The 14,997-nt window shown below is 35.5% G+C and overlaps 1 long non-coding RNA gene and 1 pseudogene across 1 annotated transcript; one reads left to right on the plus strand and one right to left on the minus strand.

Moving 5' to 3' along the window:
* Positions 1–733: 733 nt before the first annotated feature.
* Positions 734–14,697, minus strand: LOC113290489 (annotated as a pseudogene).
* LOC113286948 lies at positions 11,736–13,444 on the plus strand. Its single transcript, XR_003329599.1, has 3 exons — positions 11,736–12,039; positions 12,696–13,033; positions 13,154–13,444. It is a non-coding gene; the product is annotated as an uncharacterized LOC113286948 (long non-coding RNA).
* Positions 14,698–14,997: the final 300 nt, after the last annotated feature.

The raw sequence follows: 14,997 nt of genomic DNA on the forward strand, positions 1-14,997 counted from the left end.
AGTGCTGAAATGTAAACAAGACCGAGGTTTACGTGGTTCAGCACTAAGGCCTACGTCCACGGGGTTTGTTGTTTCACTATGTTCTTCATGGTTACAAGAGTAGTCGAATGACTTTTGGGTTTACATGTATTTTCCCTTCTAAAGGATTAACTTACACTCGTAATCTTTCTCTCTCCTTTCCTTCCTCTCATTTTCCGATCCCCCTTCCTCTTGGTGGAGAAGGGGTATTTATAGGGTTAGAGTGTGGGACCCATCTTTGAAGGCCGTTGGAACCTTATCTTCTAGTGTCTTGTGTCCATCACGCAGATGTCTGTGTTTGCCACTTGATCACGCAGAGGTATCCTCGCTCGTCCCACGGATTGATCGACACGTATACTGCTCAGAGTGTTTAATGAGGGTGGTTGAGATGCCTGCTCGTGTCAGACAAGTGTCTTCTGCCCCTGTCACGTCCGTGTCAGCTAACTTTCTCTCCACCGTTGATCTTAGCTTCTTTTGGAATGAGATAAAGTAACTCCTTGGGGTTTATTTGGTGTTCCGTAGTACATCGTATTTTGATGTCTTGGCCTGCCTGCTTTCCACGTATTCTTCTATATACACGTGTCTGATGGTGAGATATATGTATACACAGCGATTTTACAAAAAAAGCTAAATACATAATCACATACTCGAGCATCCACAACTAAACTTGTTGCTATGTTTTCTTATGTAAGATTCTATCAAAATGGCATGGTAACTAATGCATACATGTCAGATCAGAAAGTTCCGCCAGTGTGCACTGGAAAGGCATCTGTAATAAAGCAAGAACAGTGCTGTTTACCCGTCCCATCAATTGGGTGGGTGATTTTAGCAGCGTGTTGTTATATATGATGAAAGGATGGTGGGATTTCTCAGTTTCAATACGGTACCTCATTGTCCGTCAAGAAGCACCGTTTCTAGAATGGGATAAATGAAACCAATGCTCTAATACTGGTATGGCAGAAAGTGAATGGGAACAGTTTTAACTCACTTTTGTCAGCATCTTCTTTGCAAGTATGTGATAGTGCCTTTGCCAGATTCTTTGCCCAGCCATTGTAGCCACAAGAATGCTACAGATCAATCCAAAGAACGCAAAGATTACTAGTGCGATCACTGCACCAATGATAAGTAACGGTGCTCCTTCGCCAGCAACTGGTAAGCAAGAACTGCAAGCACAATCTCAGCACTTGTTAAACCTTGATAGCATGATTTAAAAATTTAAATCGCTCACAAGGAAACTGAAAATCTGACAATACATTATTAAATTCTATGAACAAGAATCAGGATCTACAATGTGGATTCGGCAAGCTCATGCCAAACAAATTAAGAGTAATAGTAAACCAAATAAGCATCTGATTGAACAATAGCAACTCAAACACGCTTTTCCCTAGTGCTGACAATAATACTTATTGTACATACTCCTCCTGTAGGCTTGTGGGTTGTGGCTGAACACTTTCTGGAACTACATAGTCATAAATATAGGATACAAGGAGGAATTCTTTCCCTGACCTTGCGAACAAGCTTCACTACTGGTAAAAACGTTTGGAACCTCACATTTGACAGGTAATAGCAGGCATTCTTGATACTATGTTTCTTGTTTCTACATTGTCTAATCATTTCAGTTAGGTGTACGGATACTTTTAGATAGAGATGTTATTGATGATAACCATCACAGCCAATGGAAAGAACCTTTACCCACAATTCAAGCAACATTCAGTTAATAGTCGACATGGCTGAGCTAGATCACCTCTCACTTTACTATCGAAACACGTCAGAAAGCAACCAGACAATCCAACCAAAACAAAAAGCAGCAATGCCCCTGCAAACCGCCAGAAATATGAAATTGAAGGCAATGAAATAATGCAGTGGTTCAAGGATGAAAACTTCATATTCCTATAAAAATGTTTACACGTGAAATAAAACCTATGGCATCAAACACGTTGCAATGTAGAAGGAGACAATGCAAGCATTTAACAGATTGTTAAGGGGAAGGACAAGCAGAAAAATGGTAAAACACGATAAATCAGGTTGATGAGGCATACCACATATGTAATAGAAGCAAGCTATACCAGGAAATTGCAAGGCCAGGCGTAGCGCGAAGTTCTGAGATGCATCAACAAGAAACACCAAATACGAAAATAAAGCAATTACCTGAGCATAAAAAGAACAAAAGATTGGGAGCTGAACACACTAAGATATCTAATTTAGTAAAGAAAGAACGAAAGGGGAAAATAAGAAGAAGAGGAAAAAACGACGAGAACAACAACCACAATGAAAAATTAAAAACAATGTGGACGCACAAGTTGGACAGAGATGAAAATTGCAAATATATCTCTAGCGACCAAGAAACGGAACTTCAGTGTTCGCCATTTCCTATCTACAACAGCAGTTTGCACACTCAGTGTGGTATTGGGCCTTGCAAGTTGTGCAATGAGCAAATGCAAATCCTTCCTGCAAAAATGAGCAGCTGAGTGAAGCGGATTAAAACACATCAAAAATACAACAATGCACCCAACAACTGTCTTTAGTTCTAAGCATAGTATATACAGTTCTACTCTAGTTTTAAGCTCCAAACACCGTCATTCGCGTCATATACAGGTGGGCATAAAGCATATAACACGAGTACATTGCATATATGTCACAGACTCACAAGGGTTCGTCTTCTCACATTTGGTAAAAGACAATGTGCTTAACGAAACAGTATTAGTGTTGGGGCAAGGAATGCTCACTACAAAAAAACTGACCAAAGGCTACTAAATTTTTTCAACTAGCAGAAAAGTTTAGTGCCATAACAGTTTAAGCCACTAGGAAAGGCAACTGGGGGTGTGTATTAGTTTAAGCCACTAGACGGTAAGCAACTAAAGTTTCCAAAACCCATAAGCAATAAATCCGCGCCAACTAAACTAATGCATTAGTAGCTTGAGCCATTCAACAACGTGAAATAAACCAACGGTAAGATATGAGTTGCTTAATCATCTCTTCGGCCACTAAAGTCACGCAACTAAAAGAAAGCCTAGTTGCTTAAATCTTTGGGAACTAACCATGCCAACTACAGTAGGCATACACGTTAAGATACTTTTGGGAACCAACTTAAGCATCTTAGTAGCTAAAGTTTACCAGTTTTGCATGGTTTATGAGATTGCTTCTCTATGAGGTTTCAGCAGAGTAATTAATTTAATGAGAAAGTGACTAAGTTGTTGGTGTAGTGAAGCCTTGTCGCTGAGTCCTCTATGCTCAATAGCTTGGACATTTTATGCAATTAGAAGGCAAATGAACACTATTTATCTATTTTCAAATGCCAAAAGAACAAAAGAAAAGTTCCGTAGTTAACAGAGTTTAAGGAGCCATCAATATCGGTTTCCATAGTTTGAAAAAGTTCCTGTACAACCAAAAAAGATAAAACATGGTTAAATTCCTCATAAAGGAAAAAAAAAACTTAACTACGACATGTAAACTGCGTGCATCCGTGCATAATGTGCAGCTTCCCCAACTGCAAGATATCAGAATGCATATCATCGTCAAATTCAATCTCATCATCTTCGTCAGTGGTATAAAGTGCGTCATTATCAGTTTCCTCTTTTGATGTATGGCTATTGCTTCTTCATGGAAGATGGTTTCAGGTTGAACGTCAGTCCTAACAAAAACTAAAATTTTAGTTGCGATCTTTATTGCAGCACTCGTGTAAAGATAGTTTGTGGAATAACTTGAATACCATTCTTGATTAGAACTCAAGGGCTAAAAAAAAGGTAAATTATATTTACCGGGCTAAAAAAAAGGTAAAGTCATACAGCACGCAATACACTATACCTCTTTCTTGGCAGTTCCAACTGCCTCTTCGTGCTACACCCATATAGCAGTAAGTGTTAAAATCGAAGCCCAATAATTCTTTCAATTCATTTAAAGGTGACCCTGTAAATCAAAATTAATAAAAGAGAAGCTTTAGAAAAGACTTCATCTCAGCAATGCAGGCCCCAACTCTCTGGGCAAACAAATCAGAAGATGTTGCTTACTAGTTCTACAATGCTAATTCTGCTTGCAACATAACCAGTACCATCTCCAATCCCGCTTCTAAGTGCTCCAGATCAATCTCCAATCCCATTCTTTACGAGACCAGCTCCTTCTCTGGTTCCACTTCCTACCATCCCAATTCTTTACGTGACCAGCTCATTCTCTTGTTCCACTTCCTACCATCCCAATTCTTTACGAGACCAGCTCCTTCTCTGATTCCACTTCCTACCATCCCAACTATAGATCCAATTCCATTTCTCACCATTCTATTTCCTGATCCAACAGACGGCACTGCACCAACATAACAGTGATGAACTGAAAAATGTTACGGGTGCCTTTACACTTTACTTCTTCTAACTACTTCCTAGTAGATAGAGATAAAGACATGCATAAATCATAGTATATATTGATGTTTTATCAGACGTCCACAATGATAACAATGTCTACGGACAATGCAGCAAGCAAAGAATTAGCCAATTAGGTTTACTAGAATTCCAATCAAGAGCAGAAATTGCAAAATCATCAGGACCAGAGAACGCTAAACTTAAACAAATGCTATCAATTTCACCACCATCACTGAACTTAAGTCTTAAACTGGTAAGATTTTCACAACTCGGAAGAACATAAAGTGAACAGTCATAAAATTTGAATAGTAGATCAAAAGAAACTAAGCCTCATTAACAAAATGACCCAGAACTTGATAGAAAGAAGGCCATCGTTACCACTTAGCAGAGTCCTGTGTTTTTAATAAACAGTCGCTACCCCCTGGTATGTGCCGCTTTCCTAATTCATAGGAGAGCACCCCTTCTCCCGAAGTTACGGGGCCATTTTGCCGAGTTCCTTCGACATGGTTCTCTCAAACGCCCTAGTATACTCTACTTGTTCACCTGTGTCGGTTTGGGGTACGGTCACAGTTCATCAGGAAGATCTCCCTCCCAATTCGAAGTTTTTTCCTGGAAGTTTCAACCTTGTTGACTATGGCAGGCACCTGAAGCCAGGCCGAGTCTCAAATACACCATAAGAAAATTAAATTAAAGTATACACCATAAGAAGCCTCCAGAACAAAATAAACACAGTTACATTCTTTTCACAAATAAACTGTTGGTCATCTCCAACAAAACAATTATCTACCAATACATGACTTTAATTAACAAGAGAGACCCAAACAAATAGTTAATTACCGTACCCGATCCAATCTACCCAACATGCAACAATACTCACAGACTTTTATTAAAAAAATCAATCAGTAACCAATATCTACAAAAGGGTGTAAGCTTAAAACAAATAGCAATTAGCCGTACAAGATGAGCTTCATCTTAAATAATGATGGTGAATCCCTTCTTCCCTCCTCTTCTACCCGGGCTAGGGACTGACAGTTGTAATCCTAACTTCAAGTGATTCAAGCAAATCAGTGTATTAAGTAATCCTAATCAAGTCCAAGAACATACTGCTGGTTACTTACCTTACAACTTGTTCGACTACTGCACGGTTGACTCGAAGGTAGATGTAAACTCTTAAGGTTTCTAATATTAACATAAAACAAGCATCCCAATCAAGAAAAACATGGGCGAATCAAAAATTTACCATGAACAAGATTAGTATCAACGAATCAACCTTAGTTGCAACAAGTGGATTAGTTGAGTCGGAAACATAGACTTGGAATATCACAGTGATACAACATTACAACCTGAACCACATTGCATTTAGGATTTCAGACACTAGCTAGAACTCAAATCAGACACCCTCAAGGTAAGATATAAAAGTAAGTATTAATCTGTTGCATTTTGTTTGGTCGATCCTCGCGTGGTGTCAATCTAAAATTCTAAAATTCTGTGAAATTACTGTGATTGTTTACTGTGTTCATTCCTATCCGTATTTTCTCAATTATGTTACAAATTAAGGTTTCCAAAAGACAGAAGTAGTACTAGACTTACTGATTAGCAATGAAGGAAAACATTCCCTCACTTGAAAGTCTAGTACATCCAATTTTACTTAAAGAACCACAGATTCTTGTGATGAGCATTTCAACCATTCATTAATTTCAGTCCACAGTAAGCTTCAGCAATAACTTTTCCCGTGAATTGCAAACCCCACGAATCTGAGCCAAAATATCTTACATAGATGGTTTCTTAGATGGTTTCTTACATATTAGCCCAAACACATCTGGTAGTAACTCACCTCCTTCCATCTCAACAATCCCTGCAGAAATAAACAACCTACCAATTAGAAATCCAACATACATAGAAACCCCCACAAAAGAAAATACTTTTTGGCACAGTTAGACCAAGACTCATCCTTTGGTTGAGACGCCTTTCTCTGGAATAAGAAGAAGGTTCTGTGGTTGACAGAGAACAGCAGTTTGCTAAGCATAAGACTCTATTTGACCTTTGTGTCAGAGAAGACTATCACCACCCTTCTCAACAACGCTTGAAATGCTTGATTCCACTTCCATAGTAGAAGCAAACCCATCTGCGATGCCACTTTAAGCAGTTCCAACATAAACTGCATTAAATCGAAGTAACAAATTGATTAGTTACCCAAATTAAACGAAACCGGTCGAGAAACCCCGAAGTTATTAGAATTCTGAAGCAGAAGAAAACTCCTCATCCCTGATTCAAGGAGAACAAAATCTCAAGATTTCCCCAATTTGAAACTCTTACAATAACACCCATAAATAGCCACAATTGATTAATTTCTCTCTTTCAGATCTTCGATTTCAAAAAAAGAGAGAAACTGGAGATGAGAGCTTTTTACACAAATAAATCAATTGATCAAACAAAAATTGGAATTATATGACTAAGGAAAATCTCAGATCTGAACTAGCTCCTGATCTGATATGTAAATGGCAAGGAAATTATCTCCTCCATAAAATTAAAACAAAGACTTGGAAAAATTAAACAATCAGACTACTCGGTCAACAAAACATAAAAACCCTAAACTGTGTAGAAGTTTTACCTCTATTTAGCAGAAACTCTTTCCTTGATTCAATAGAAGGCTCGTGAGGTGAGGGAAGATAGTTTTTTCAGATGAATTGAGACTGACATCGTCAGACGAGAGAGGAGCTATAAGATTCAGTATAGCTTTGTATAAGGGATGCGGGATTTTGGTTTAAGAGAGTTGAGAGACATAGGTTTCAAATCATGTGAGGGACAGAGTTTCAGAGTTTCATATTTAGGTTTCGATTTTCAATTTCTATCAAACAAAAACTTTAGATTTCACCAAGAAAACATTTTTGGCGGCAGATATAAACTTGGGCGCCAAAAATTCCCGCCGAATTATTTTACCCCTAAATGTTTTGGGAGGCAATCACATCACCGTTGGATAAGGTACTTATCTGTGTGTTTTGTTGTCATTTCATTTATGTTCGTCTGATCAAAGACTCTTGTTTTCTATTGGCCGGATATTTTACCATACGGATCGTTAGTTTTTGTGTTTTTCTTTTGAAGCATGATTAGTTTTTGTAACCTGTTATAGTGGCGGCATGGTTTATTAGAGGGGCGACATTCTAATAGGAAAAAAGAGGGTCATTACATGATCATTCAAGGTGTCCCTTATAAAAAAAGTTGGAAATGAAAAATTAATTCTCATAATTGATAACCTAGTTTAATGATGATAATCAAGTTTAGTGTTAATGATTAATTTCACTTATATTAACTCAAAATCAAAACCAAAATCAGATCTTTAGAGTTAAAAAAACAAAAAAAAAATTAGAGGAGAAGGTCAATCTCAATCAATTGAAGAAATTAACCAACAAAATGAAGAACCAGGACCTGAAAATGATCGGGTATACTTCTGAATTAGTCTCAATTAGCTTTTTGTTGCTCAAAGTTATCTAAAATACGTAAAAAAATCATTTTTTTTATATTTTCAGAGCTAATTACAGTTGGAATTTTGCTCATAACCAACCGTAAATCGAAGTTACGGTTCTTAAAAATGAACTACCAACCGTAACTGGTTAAATTTGAAGAAAACCCAATCGTAAAACCAGTTACGGTTGGTAAATAAATGCTCGATACCAACCGTAACTGAGTTACGGTTCGTAAACTAAAATGGTTACCAACCGTAACTGAAGAAAATTCTCAGATATAAGAACATACGGTTGGTAATTGAACTATTACCAACCGTAACAACATCAAAATATCCAGTTACGGTTCATAATTGAGTTAAAATCAACAGTAACTCACATAAACCCAGAAATTTCAGTTTTAATTTTCATCTAAAATCCTAATTTTTGATAGAAATTAAACTTAAATCTAACAAAATAAACCAAATCATAACTGGGTTTTCAAAACATACCTCATATAAGTCATTACACTACACTTGATTAATTTTCGAATCGTCGATTAATCGAAGATGATGAAATTTTGAGTTTTAATGGAGGTTACGGTTGATGGGAGGAGGAGAAGAGAAGAAGAAAGAAAACCAATTTTCAATTTAGCTTTGATTTAGGTTAAAAAATGAGGAGAATATTCTAGTTAATTTACACCCTTTATAGGACATTCCCTAACCACCTAGAGGGACATTACTATCACACTGCCGCCACTCTAATAAATCATGTCGCCTCTATAACAGGTTACTAGTTTTTATGTGAACGAGGCCGTAAGTTGTAACCAATGGATTGAATTTCCGGTCTCCCGTCTTGTCTCGGTTCCGGTCAACTCAATATTTAGTCAAATACTGGAGTTTTTATTTCAATTTTTATGCTCGTAATTATATACCAGGCATTTTGTAAAATTTGCATATGTGAAGTTTGTATATTGACATAAAGAACACCATCAAATTCTAAGGAATGTAAGAAAAAAAAATTAAGGTCGAATTTGATTAATTTATGCTAAATTTTCATATATTAAGTTTGTCTCGGTGAGATCTCGGTCTCATCTTGATGAAATCTCGTCCAATTTCTCGGTAAAATCTCGTCTCAGTCTAAATTAAAAAAGGTTGGTCCCCACTTTAAACACATCACAAATGATTAAAAAGTCGTTGTTGTTTTATAAACTTGATTGCAAAGCGAAAGTATTTTACATCGATTTTTTAGATTATAATAAAAGCACATTATTAATTTATATACGGCGAAGGTCGGTTTTAGGTTTGGAGTTTATTCTTATTTCATAGCTAAAAGCTTAAATGTGACTCAAAATTTGATGCACGAACCAAAAATTATCGAACAATAGGTTCTCACACGAACCAAATTATGTCACACGGCCAAAGCATTAGAGGTTGATAGATAACGGGTGGAACTGATCAAGGTCGACAAATATCTGGTGAAAACGGGAGAGGTCGATGAATAACCGGTACAATCAAGGAATAACGAGTAAGACTGATGAATAACACGTAAAGATGAGCGAGGTCAAGCAATATTTGGTATAATTGATGGCTAACGGGAAAGATTAATGTATAATGGTCAAACTGGGTGAGAACGAGAACTAACAAGTAAAATTGATAGAAGTCGAGGGATATTTGGTAAAATTTTTGGATACAAAATTAAATGAAATGGAACGAGATCAAAGGGCATGACCACTCTTTGTTAATTAGTTACGACGTGATACTTGCTATCAAGATTTTCGACAATTTGGTGTCTCCAAACCCTGATATAATTTAAGATGTGTGTTCAACATCAGTAGTAATTTGTTCTCCTTCTGGGAGCCTATTTTGGATAGCGAGCCAAAATTTTGGCATTACAATATGATTTGGGATAAAAAAAATGTTATTGATCGTACGAAATGTGAAATCTTTTCATTTCACTCTCCTCTCCTTCATGTTCTCTCCACGAAAAAAAAACTAGGCTTTTTTTCTTTGCAATATACTTATTACTGATATCTTCATTTGTATTAGGGTTCTAATTATTTTGAACTTTGATGTTTTTATTACTCTTGTAAGCGATTATGTAATCACTGTTTTAATTTGAACATAAATTACCTGGCTAGTTTGGGGCCTAGTACTGTTATTTGGGGCCTGCTACTAAAGGACAAAAAAGATAATTAAGAGATGAAAGTACCAATTTACCCTCACTATCAAATGAATCCCAAGCCTTATCCTTCATCAAAACCTAAATCTTTTCTACTAACAATCTTTCATCAAAACCTAATCTTTTTTTCAATTTTCTTGATTATCAAAAAATAAAATCTAATCACAAACAACAATTCAATTCTCCATTTTTTGGTTTTCGGACAATATTTCGGTTTCAAACAACCAAGTGTATTGAATTAGATCCTTTCAAGACAAACCTTTTAAGTGGGATTCATCAATGATTTAATTATGAATCTATGAAATTTCTCATCAAATTTTTTTGAAACCAAACCACAATCGGTTGATATAGGCATTAGAAGAAATAGACTGTTGTTGATGTTCCCCAGAATCGGTTTTTATTATACACCTACATAAACCGATTCTGGGTTGATGTTTTTCGTGTTTAATGAACATCAACCACAATCGATTTATGTTAATGTCTACATCAACCGGTTCATTAACTAAATTTGAATTTTTGACAAAACCTGATTTTTTTTCTTTATATTATAGAGCATGAAAATACGAATTGAACACAAAATGGATGAGATCATTTCGACGTCAGACGAAAAGTTATGAGTGAAATAGTTCATGAAATGCCCAAATTTACAATTGGTTTATGTGGGCATTAACATAAACCGATTCTGGCAGAAAAAAATCAGAGAAAAACTTTTAAATTTTTACAATTTGTTTATCTTCTAAGCCTCATAAACCGATTCTTAAAATCGGTCTAAGAGGGCATGAACATAAACCGATTCTGGATTGATTTATTTCAAAAAAAAATCATGTTTTGATGATGAATCAAGATTAGTTGATTTCTAGTTTAGTTTGACTAAAATCAATTAATCACCCCGATTAACACTAATTAGTCAAGGGTAAATTAGTCATTATGTAAAATAGTTGGATAAGAGGTGTCCTATTTTAACTTTTAATGACCTTTTTTTGTCCTTTAATAGTAGGCCCAAAATAATTGGACTAGGACCCAAACTAGCCAGGATAAATTAGCATGATACACGTAAAAAAAAAAAGTATGTAATTTTATTACAAATTCGGTACTATAAAGTATGACCCTATAAAATGGTGTCACATAGTAAATAAAAATAAATTAACAAAATATATACTACTCCCTCCGTTCTTTTTTAATAGGCCAGTTTTGTTTTTAGCGAAATTTAAGGAAATTAAGAGAACTAATTATTGAAAGTGGTCCTCATCACACTTGTCAATAAAAGAAGTGAAGTGAAATGGTCCCCATGACACTTGTTAGCAAAAGAAGTAAACTGAAGTTGTCCACATGACACTTGTCATCAAAAGAAGTTAAGAGAAAAGTGGTCTCAAAAAATTAAAATAACATTTGACTTTACCAATTAGGAAACTGGCCTATTTTTTTGAAACTTTTATTTATAGAAACTGGCCTATTAAAAAAGAACAGAGGGAGTAATATATATTAAATAGGGAAAACTAGATACTACTTCGCATGTAATAGACCATCAACATGGTGCTAAGATTAACACCTCGGGTCATGAAAAACGAAGCCCCAAGTGGCTTCAATAAAGCTTGTCGGGTATACGGGTACCTAGCTGCTAAAACATTTCGATGCAATATGTACAGCAAAAATTAAAAATTTATCAGGTTCGATTAAAACCCTAATATATTCCTTTCTCTCCCGATCCGCCGCCCTCCTCCTCTTTTCCTTTTCAAAGAAGTTACAGGAACAATCATAATCATCCTCATCTATACTACATCACTCGATTACTCCCCTATTCCTTCTCTAACTCTTTCTATCTCACAAATCGTTCTTTATCTCGAGCTTAAATCGATTTCGATCCGATTATTTTTTGTGGGGTTTGATTCTTTAGCTTTAATGTTGACTAGATTCATGAAAACAGACTCTTGTTGAAATCTAATTCTGAGTGTTTATTTATGTATTTTTGTATTATTGTTTTTTTACAGATTGGAAATATTTGAATTGATCTTCCAACAAGTGAAGGAAAATCTGCTGCTAATGTTGCTTAGGTAATAATATCATATATATAATCCAAATATACTCTTTGGCTTCTCAAATACTTATTAGATTTTAGGTTATAAGCGTTTTTATTAGGGAGCTATTTTCTCTTTGTTCGAACTCTGTGGTCTACCGAAAAAGAGATGATATATTTCTTCAATTATTGAATTTTTTTTTTAGAGAATGTAGATCTATCCATCTATCAAAATAATAGTTTTTTTTTCCTACCCATTATTATTCTCTACTCAGCTGACTTTGCTGCGATTTATTGTAGTGATTTGTTGAGTTGATAGTGTTGCTTAGATGTTTTTGATGAGTAATAAGTTTTTTCTAGTTTGATAATGGGGGTGTCAACATAGATCTATAAACTTTACTATTTGTAATAATATTTGTGATCAACATAATGCCATTATTATGCAATTAGTATAGTATAGGTTAAGTAATTGAGCTTCATGTGAAGATTTTAGGATCTTTTTACCAAGGAATATAAGTTCTCCTAAGAAATAATATGGATCGAGAAAAAGGTGAAATACAAATTGTATTGACGATAGATCTTTCTCTGGTTGTATTTATGATGCCTTGTTTTATCATGTATAACATGAGTAGCTGTGGATGCTGTGCTTTTCATTATATGTACATCTGATTATACTATGTTTGTCAAACATAGCATGCCGACCATGGAATTCTCAGCTGAAGATGCTGACATGCAATGCAGTTGAAATCATGAACATGGAGATGCCTACGAAAGATAATGATAGGGAATCCAAAGAGGGGGGTGGAGAGGTTTGAACACTATATAGGGAATTTGAAGACGGGAAAAAAGAAAGGGAGGCTGAGGAAGAGTATCGCGAAGAATAAGACCATAATATAATGTTCTTTTCATCGTTGTGGGATGCTTGTAGGCTTCAACACAAATCTGATCATGAATGATGTGAACTTCAACAATTTTATCAGGAGTCCGAAGTTATCTAAAGGATATACTCTACCATTTCAGTTGGAAAACTTGTAAGTTATATGGAATTAAATGAACCTCATGTAAGATAGGTGATTACTGCTTGGGCCTCTAGATATGTTTCCATTTTCAATTGTCTGTGTTGTTTAATGGTTTGCATGTCCACTTGCTAGATGACTTACAAGCACATTATCCGTGTTGTTGTTACAAGGATATCTTCTTTGGTGCAGATGTGGGTTTCCTCTTTGAAGATTTGGCAAATGAATTGAACATAATTAGAGTTGAATGTTTTTACAGACTTCGTTTCGGGGGTTTCATCTATCTTTTGGTGCAGGATATATAATACACTATGTCGAAACCAAATCTGTTAAGCGGGATGGTGCTTATTGATGAGACAATGTTGTTCGTGACACAGTCATTCCTCCTGCTTTTCAAAGTGCCACCTACAACTGAAGAAGGTTTCTGTCACGTGTTTGATGTCATTGTATTTTTTTTTTATTTTTCTAATTGTAATCGTTGTAACCTTGTAGGAGTAGTATGTGATACAACTTTTAAAGATTCATTTTTGGTGTAACGTACCGTTCCACGGCTCAACACAATGATTTTTTTTTTTTGGAATATATAATTATTTTGGATTTATATTTTTTTGTATTTTGGATTTATCAGATTCAATAATCCTTAATAACCTTCTTGTTTCGTGGTTTGTTAATTAATAAAGTTCCCGTTTAATTGAAATTTCATAATGTAAATCTATAAAGTTGTAAACAAAATATTATTAAACGCACAAATTATGGCCGAAAATAAGGCAATTAGTTGAATGATAATGACGGCACCGATCTACCAAATTGGAAACAAAATATTATTAATCCCAAAAATTACGTCAAAAAATATGGGAATTAGCCTACTAGAAAGTATGGTAGTAGATGTAGATTTAACTATTTAGCTACAAGCCTACTGGAAATACTAGTGCCTGTGAACGTTAAGCCACTAAAACAGTAGTTGTAGTTGTATTTGTTTTAGTATTATGTTTGTAAACCGTTAAACAACAAGGAAAAAATTAGTGGCTGAAGTAACTGAGCAAATAAAACAGCTACCACAAAAGCCAGTGGTTTTATGTTGTAAGCCACTAGGAAAATTTCTAGATGCAAAATCAACCAAACAACTGACAGATTATTAGTTGTGCTAGTGTTTCGCTAATAACTTGACAACTACAAAAATTAGTGGTTTTACCTATTAGGTGACGACTGGTTGTCAACTACCAGAATAGTAGCTTAAGACGTGGCTACCAACTAACGATTGCGCACTTGTTGCCTTAAACATAAGACAACACCCCCTTCCGCCACAAAGGCTGGGAAACTAACCTTAATTGCAAACAGTGATTCGCAACCAAAGATTGGAATAAGCCACTACCATTGGTCAAGTAGCCTTTGACCGAATTTTTTGTAGTGAGCTGGAATACCTTAATGGAGCGCCATTGATCTAAACATTCACGGTGTACGTACTTTGCCGTACCTTTGCACATACAAGGGGCAATCAAACCCCTTTCTAGCAATAATAACAAGGAGAACAAATTATAAGACGTACCATCAGTTTCAAGACAAATTCTGCATTGATTTTGTTCAAGTGATCCTCCTGCTTCAAGATCAATCTCTGTTGCTGGTTGAGTACTGATTGGAGTAGGAGGGGTTAGAAGAGAAACACTCTCTTGTTCCTCCATGGAAGAAAACAAAGCGAAGTATTATGAGAAGTCTCAGAAGGAATTTTTGAAACAATGATAGGATTAAATAGTGCATGTCTATGGGTATAATGAGGGATTTATGTGAAGTTTCTCTTTTTTCTTCTTTACTAAAATCAGAAGGAAATTAAACCTCTAATTTTCCGAACTAATGGCTTAGTTGCTTTTTGTTGTGCAATTGGATTGACCAGCGTTGAATTATATGTTGACTGTATAGACTCTTGGTCAAGATTAAAATGGGTGTTTATCACGATTAGAAATATTTCTCTAGAAGCAGAAATA

The sequence above is a fragment of the Papaver somniferum genome, chromosome 6 (genome assembly GCF_003573695.1).
Source record: "Papaver somniferum cultivar HN1 chromosome 6, ASM357369v1, whole genome shotgun sequence".
Lineage (NCBI taxonomy): Eukaryota > Viridiplantae > Streptophyta > Magnoliopsida > Ranunculales > Papaveraceae > Papaver > Papaver somniferum.